Here is a 7,913-nt window from a genome sequence, read left to right as displayed (position 1 = left end):
CTTCTTTGGGGTAATATCCTTTTTTTGTATGCTACAATCCCTTACTTTCAGCATTTTTTTTGTAAGTTATATGGTTTTTTGTTCTGAATTACATTATACTTTTGGTAAAAGTAAGAACTTTTAAGGGAACATTTTTTTAATTGATGTTGTTCAATAGGAAGCCATCTAGTCTCATTGTTCTCAGAGTGCAACCAACACCATATTGAACGGAGCAACACACATCAAAGTCGCTGGTGAATGCAGCAGGCCAGGCAGCATCTCTAGGAGGAGGTACAGTCGACGTTTCAGGGCATATTGAACGGAATTGAGCTGCAAGGTAATAACATTTAAAATTAGGAAGATTTAATCCTCCCTTGGCGTAAGAGGCCTGAAGGGTTGAGAGTTTGACTCTAGGGACTTTACCGTTCTATAAAAAGCTGGACATTAATTTGTTTAAATCATTAAATAGACTTTTGGGAATTTTAATTGGGACACATTGGAATTAATATAGAAATTTAGGGAGTATATTTATTTTAATTAAGTTCACTCTTCCAATTAAAGATAATGGCAACTCCCTCCATTTCTGTAGATCTAATTACTCTAGGCTTTCAATATCAAAAAGGTTTCAATGAGATTCTGCCTCATTCTTCTAAATTCTAGCAAGTATTGGCCCAGAGTAATCAAATCCTCCTCGTACGTTAAACCTTTTATTCCCAGGATCATTCTCATGAACCTCCTCTACATCCTCTCCAATACCAGCACATTCTGTCGTAGACGAGTGGCCTAAAAGAGCTCACAATATTCCAAGTGTGGTCTGATCAACCTCTTATAAAGCCTCAGCATTACATCCCTGCTTTTACAAGCCCATTAAAAAGTATTCACCCCCCCACCCAAAGTTTTCACGTTTTATTGTTCTACAACATTGAACCACAGTGGATTTAATTTGGCTTTTTTGACACTGAGCAATGGAAAAATACTTTTTCATGACAAAGTGAAAACAGGTCTCTACAAAGTGATCTAAATTAATTACAAATATAAAACACAAAATAATTGATTGTGTAAGTATTCATGCCTTCATTGTCAGTATTTAGTAGATGCACCTTTGGCAGCAATTACAGGCTTGAGTTTGCGTGGATAGGTCGCTATCAGCTTTGCACATCTGGTCACATATTCTTCTTTACGAAACTGCTCAAGCTTTGTCAGATTGCCTGGAGATTGTGAGTGAGCAGCCTTTTAAACTCCAGCCACAAATTCTCAATTGGATCAAGGTCTGGACTCTGACTTGGCCTCTCCAGGACATTAAGTTTGTTGTTTCTAAGCCATTTCTCTGTAGCTTTGGGTTTATGCTTGGGGTCATTGTCTTACTGGAAAACAAATCTTCTCCCAAGACACACTTCTCTTGCAGACTGCATCAGGTTTTTCCTCCAGGATTTCCCTGCATTTTGCTGCATTCGTTTTCCCCACTACCTTCACAAGCCTTCCAGGACCTGTTGCAGTGAGGAATCCCCACAACATGATGCAACCACCACCATGCTTCACGGTAGGGATGGTGTGTTCTTGATGATGTGCGGTATCTAGTCCAGTGGCCAAAAAGCTCAATTTTGGTTTCGTATGATCGTAGAACTTTCTTCCAGCTGACTTTAGAGTTTCTGCATGCCCTCTGGCAAACACTAACTGAGATTTCATGTGAGCTTCTTTACAACAGTGGCTGACTTTCTCTTTGCCACTTGTGGTAAACCATATATATAGGTTGTAACTGGGTTACCTGTCTGGACATGCCTGGACACACCCCTCTGCTGACTGCTCCTGTGGGTCCTCCCACAGACCCCTGAATAAAGGCGATCGTGTCACTGCTCCTCCTTCAGTCCAGGACAGATACTCAGCATGGACGTGGGTCCATTTTACTGTTAATAAAAGCCTTTCAGTATTTACTCTACTTCCAGTCTTTTGGAGTAATTGATAGTGCATCACCACTCTCCCGTAAATCTGCAACTGGTGAAGCACCCAGTCAACAGTTGTTGTATGTGCAATCTCTCCCATCTCAGCCACTGAAGCTTGTAACTCAGAATCAGAATTATCATCACCGGCATGTGACGTGAACTTTGCTAACTTAGCAGCAGCAATTCAATGCAATACATAATCTAGCAGAGAGAGAAAAAAAATAAAACATAATAATAAATAAGCAAGTAAGTCAATTACGTATTTTGAATAGATTTTAAAAATGTGCAAAAACAGAAATAATATATATTAAAAACGTGAGGTAGTGTCCAAAGCTTCAATGTCCATTTAGGAATCAGATTGCAGAGGGGAAGAAACTGTTCCTGAATCACTGAGTGTGTGCCTTCAGGCTTCTGTATCTCCTACCTAATGGCAACAGTGAGAAAAGGGCATGCTCTGGGTGCTGGAGGTCCTTAATAATGGACACTACCTTTCTGAGACACTGCTCCCTGAAGATGTCCTGGGTACTTTGTAGGCTAGTGCCCAAGATGGAGCTGATTAGATTTACAAACTTCTGTAGCTTCTTTCGGTCCTGTGCAGTAGCCCCTCCATACCAGACGGTGATTCAGCCTGTCAGAATGCTGTCCACGGTACAACTATAGAAGTTTTTGAGTGCATTTGTCGACATGCCAAATATTTTCAAACTCCTAATAAAGTATAGGTGCTGTCTTGCCTTCTTTATGACTACATCGATATGTTGGGACCAGATTAGATCCTCAGAGATCTTGACACCAAGGAACTTAAAGCTGCTCACTCTCTCCACTTCTGATCCCTCTATGAGGATTGGTATGTGCTCTTTCGTCTTACCCTTCCTGAAGTCCACAATCAGCTCTTTCATCTTACTGACGTTGAGCGCCAGGTTGTTGCTGCGGCACCACTCCACTAGTTGGCATATCTCACTCCTGTACACCCTCTCATCACCACCTGAAATTCTACCAACAATAGTTGTATCGTCAGCAAATTTGTAGATGGTATTTGAGCTATGCCTAGCCACACAGTCATGTGCATACAGAGAGTAGAGCAGTGGGCTAAGCACACACCCCTGCAGTGCACCAGTGTTGATTGTCAGCGAGGATGTATGACAACTCCAGAGCTGTCGTAAGTCTCTTAGTGGCCTCCCTCATTTGTCCCCTTCTTGCATGGTCACTCATTTTTTGAGGACAGCCTGATCTAGGCAGGTTTACAGCTGTGCCATATTATTTCTGTTTCTTGATGATTGACTTAACTGTACTCCAAGGGATATTTAGTGATTTAGAAATCTTTGTGTATTCAGCTCCTGACTTGTGCTTTTCAATAACCTTTTTGCAGAGTTGCTTGGAGTGTTATCTTCATGGTGTAGTTTTTGTTAGGATATTGACCCACCAGCAGTTGGACCTTCTAGATAAAGGCACATTTTTACTACAATTAATTGAAACACCTTGACTGCACACAGGTCTCCAAAAACAAATTTCCATTTAACTAATTATGTGACTTCAAAAATGAATTGGCTGCATCAGCAATGATTTGGTGTGTTCTGTTAAGGGGGATGAATATTTATGCAATCAATTATTTTGTGTTTTATACATATAATTAATTTAGATCATTTTGTAGAGATCTGTTTTCATGATGACACAATAAGGTCTTTTTCTGTTGATCAGAGTCAAAAAAGCCAAATTAAATCCACTGTGATTCAGTATTATAAAACAACAAAACATGAAAACTTCCAAAGGAGGTGAAAACTTTTTATAGATATTGTATATTCTAGTCCTTTTGAAATGAATGCTAACATTAGATTTGTCTTCCTTACCACTGACTTAACCTGCAAGTTATGGAATCCTGCTTGATTTTTTAGTTGCTCGTAGTTTTGGAAGCATTAATAAATCTTTGCTTTGCTTCAGGCTTAAATCATTTTCTTCTTCAATTGGTTTGTTTGCAGGTTGGTTCAAGCCCTCCCATGTAACAGTAATGTGTTGGTCATGGCTCTTCTATCTTATCAATTTGGTGCGTGTGTCAGCAGCGAATTTGGTGACAGATTGGCAAGACTCATTGTCCATGCCAAATTGCTGCTGGACAGACAAAGCCATAAAGAGTCAACCAGATTGGTAGCACTGGGATCATATGCAGTGAATTTGGTTAATTGGACCACATTGGGACCTGTACATTTTGGCCCAATTAAGTGACTGCCCCAGTTAGCTAAAGTTTCATGGAAATAGTTAAAACGTATTTATTTATTCATTGAGATACAGTGCGGAGTAGGCCCTTCTTGCCCTTCCAGCCATGTCACCCAGCAATCCCCCTAATTTCATTTAGCCTAAACACGGGACAATTTACAACAACTAATTAACCTATCAACCCATACGTCTTTGGACAGCAAGAGGAAACTGGAGCACCCGAAGGAAACACACACGGTCCCAGGGAGAACGTACAAACTCCTGACAGGCAGTGGTGGGAATTGAACCCAAAAAAAAAAGACAAACTACCATTTAACTGAGTAATGAGTTATGCATTTAAATAAAATACAGAACAAGTTAGAACATTACCAATACCAATACCACTACAGTAATATCACCGTGATATTAACTGAGGAATTTATCCAGTGTATACTGCTGTGTACTTTTGATTGGCTGTAAATGAACAAAATCAATGCAGATTCCTAGTACAGATAATGGACTGCCTTCAATGCTTTCGATGACTACATCCTCCAAATCTTCATTTTCATTGTAATGTAATGATTGTTGATACCATCAAATTTTTCATAGTCCCTAACATGTGAAGTCGTGAAATAGCTATTTTCACTTTCAGCTGTTTCTGGCATCTGCAAGCCTGAGTGCTTGAAACTGTAGTGAGCAAAACAGTTCTGAATTGTCTTACCAACTAGTAGTGACAGAAGTCACTGCTTTCAGAAAACATACAACTATTTAAAAATTGTTCACTCTAAACAGTGTTGTGTGTAACAGCCACACTAAGGCATAAGATTGATGCTAGTTTTTGCTCAGAAACAGTCTTCTGTCCCAATTGAGTGGTGTCCCAAATAAACAATGGGAATCCTGGCTATTTTCTCAGTTAGTTTTTGTTCTTTACAGGTTGTCTCAAGTTGCCCAGATTAACCAATGGTGCAATTAACTGCAATCCACTCTATATAAATCTGAACAATTAAGGATTTCTTCTGTGAATGAATCAAGTGAGCTTTTAGCAATTTGATAGGTACACAGTCACCATAAATGATGCATCACATTTAATTAATTGCTTGAATTTAATGTTCCCCAGGTGCCTTGGTGAGACTGTCCAGACACCACCCTGTACACCCTCCAAAATCAGGAAGAAAGCATTTTGAATGATTCATTTATAAGACAGTCTTTCAGAATTGTTTCTCTAGATTCAAATTAGATTTAATATCACCAGTATATATCATGAAATTTGATGTCTTTGTGGCAGCAGTACAATGCAATACATGATAACAGAAAAATGTGAATTACAGTAAATATATATATTAAATAATGTATGTTAAATATTAAATAAGTAGTGCAAAAAGAAAAAAAAATTAAAAAGTAGAGAGGTAGTATTCATAGATTCAATGTCCATTCAGAAATCATATGACAGAGAGGAAGAAGCTGCTCCCGAATTGTTGAGTGTGTACTTGCGTACCTCCTCCCTGATGGTAGCGATGAGAACAGGGCATGACTTGGGTGATGAGGGTCCTTAATGATGGACGCCCACCTTTTTGAGGCATCGCTCCTTGAAGACGTCGTAGGAATTCCATATTTGTAGTGTTTTCAGCCTAATATTCACCCTATTTCTGCTTTACTCCTGTTTTAGACTGAACCTGTGAACAAGTTGTGATGGTGATATGGTGTAATGAACTTGTGACGACAAATGTGTGAGGTCAGGAAGCCACTGTGACAAACAGGAAATAAATGCTAGAGATAGACTTCTAATAAGTTGTGAAGAAATAGCAGTTCATTTGGATAATGTGCAGTGTTATATTAGCGAGTGCAATTTTCTTAAGGGGCTTTCCAGTAATCTTGAAATCTTAGCGGTGAAACTGTCATTTTAATAGTCAAACCATCCATTTACTCTGTGTATTTTTGGTATTTTCCAATCTTTCCCAATGTTTTTTGAAATTGGAATACATACAGGAAACAATTTAGTCCAAGCCTACAAATTATTTGAAGAACTTTCTGAATAATTGAAGTTTTATGATACATTTTAGAAGTTGCAAAATAGTCTTCCATTTTCTATTTTCAGCTTTTCCCATTTTCTTAATATTTCTTTTCAATTGATAGAACCTTAGAACATTAAAACACAGTAAGAGGCTACATCTGCACTAATGTTAACTTCAGCTGACCAACCTTGAATAATCCTACTCTCCTTCTTGTTCTCCACATCTATTATACTTTTTTTAAAGTAAATGTCTAATTACATTAACATGGCTTCTCTTTCATCAACAGCAGCTGAACGTTCTCTGTAAACACCTTGCTTTTTTTATCCACAGTTCTTCAGTTCTACTTTTTTTAAAAAAAGATTTTGAAATGTGTGTAAAGGTCAGAAAACAAGAATCAAAGCTCTATTTTTGAACATATGTTTATTTCACAGCAAGACGTGGGCAATAATTCTCAAGAATGCATGAAAACCGGCTGTTCAGTTTCATTAATAATCACATTAATTAAATATATATGTTCATAATTGGTTTATTATTTCACATGTACTGAGATAACAGTGGAAAAACATTCTGTTTGCCATCTGTACAATCATTTCAAAACATAATCAAATGCAGAAGACATCTTAACGGATTCTAAGAAATGGCAAAGCTTCCCTTTAAAACACTTTGGCACCTTTGCAAATAAAAATAAAACACAAAAGGCCTGTTATGAAACTTTGTAACTGTGGCGTATAATTGTCTTTAATCTTTAGCTAGGGGAGGAACAAAGTCAATGTTAATGCAGTCCATAATTTAAAAACCAGGCACTAAATTTTCAGTCAGATGTTTAAAATGCCTCAGGGTGTTTACTACAGTGAATTTGAAAGTGTTGGAAATCGGTGGAGTAGATTTTTCTGGAGTCTGTGTTGGTGGGATTCCACTGTGAGGAAAACAGTGGGTTACGTCTGATTTCTCAGTATATATTAAGGATCTCACAATAATGGGAAGAAAAGCAAAAGGAGATCCTTTGTCCCCAAATCTCCTCTCTCTGTATTGATATCATTGAAGGGTTATCACAATATTCTTTGAGAGGCTTTGCCACACACAAGTGGCTGCCACAGGCCCACACACTTATCCAATCCTCCACAATACACTGCTGTCCCTTCATTGCCACTGGAGTTCCATACCCAGCGGCATCCATGAAGTGCCTTCCTTCACCAGAAGGGACTATCGAAGATCAAAATGGCAACTCACCACCGGCCTCTCAAGGGACAGGCTAGTGACACTAATATCGTAAGAAAAGAATAACGGCAACAACACGGCCATGCATTTTCTTGGTAAATATTTTGAGATTTTTAAAAAAAGTATATGACTGACACGGAAAGTTGAAATCGTACAGAATGAAGCACAGTTAATCAATAATACCTCCAGATCACGTGATCACCGGCCGTCGCAGAACTCGGGGGGGTTCACTCTCCGCACATGCGCACCACAAAATCGGCTGTAATGCGAGAAAAGGACGCTGACATTAGCCCCGCCTTCTGAACGTAGACATGTAGCCCCACCCCGGACATGATGTAAGGCATATTAACATACTGGGAAAGACGTGCCCGCCTCCTCGCACCGCCCCCTGGAAGAGGGAGCAAGGAGCGGGGCGGGGGGGGTGACGCACGCCCTCCTCGCCCCGCCCCCCTCTTTTAGTCGAGAGGCGACCGCCGTTCATGCCCCGCCCGGCGGTACGTCACCAGAGTGACGCAGCCTTCCGCCAATCGCTGCTCGGGTGTCGCCAATGGGGTTGGGGATTGGAGGCGGGGCGAGA

The sequence above is a fragment of the Mobula birostris genome, chromosome 9 (genome assembly GCF_030028105.1).
Source record: "Mobula birostris isolate sMobBir1 chromosome 9, sMobBir1.hap1, whole genome shotgun sequence".
NCBI classification, from domain to species: Eukaryota; Metazoa; Chordata; class Chondrichthyes; order Myliobatiformes; family Myliobatidae; genus Mobula; species Mobula birostris.
This window is presented reverse-complemented; position numbering follows the sequence as displayed.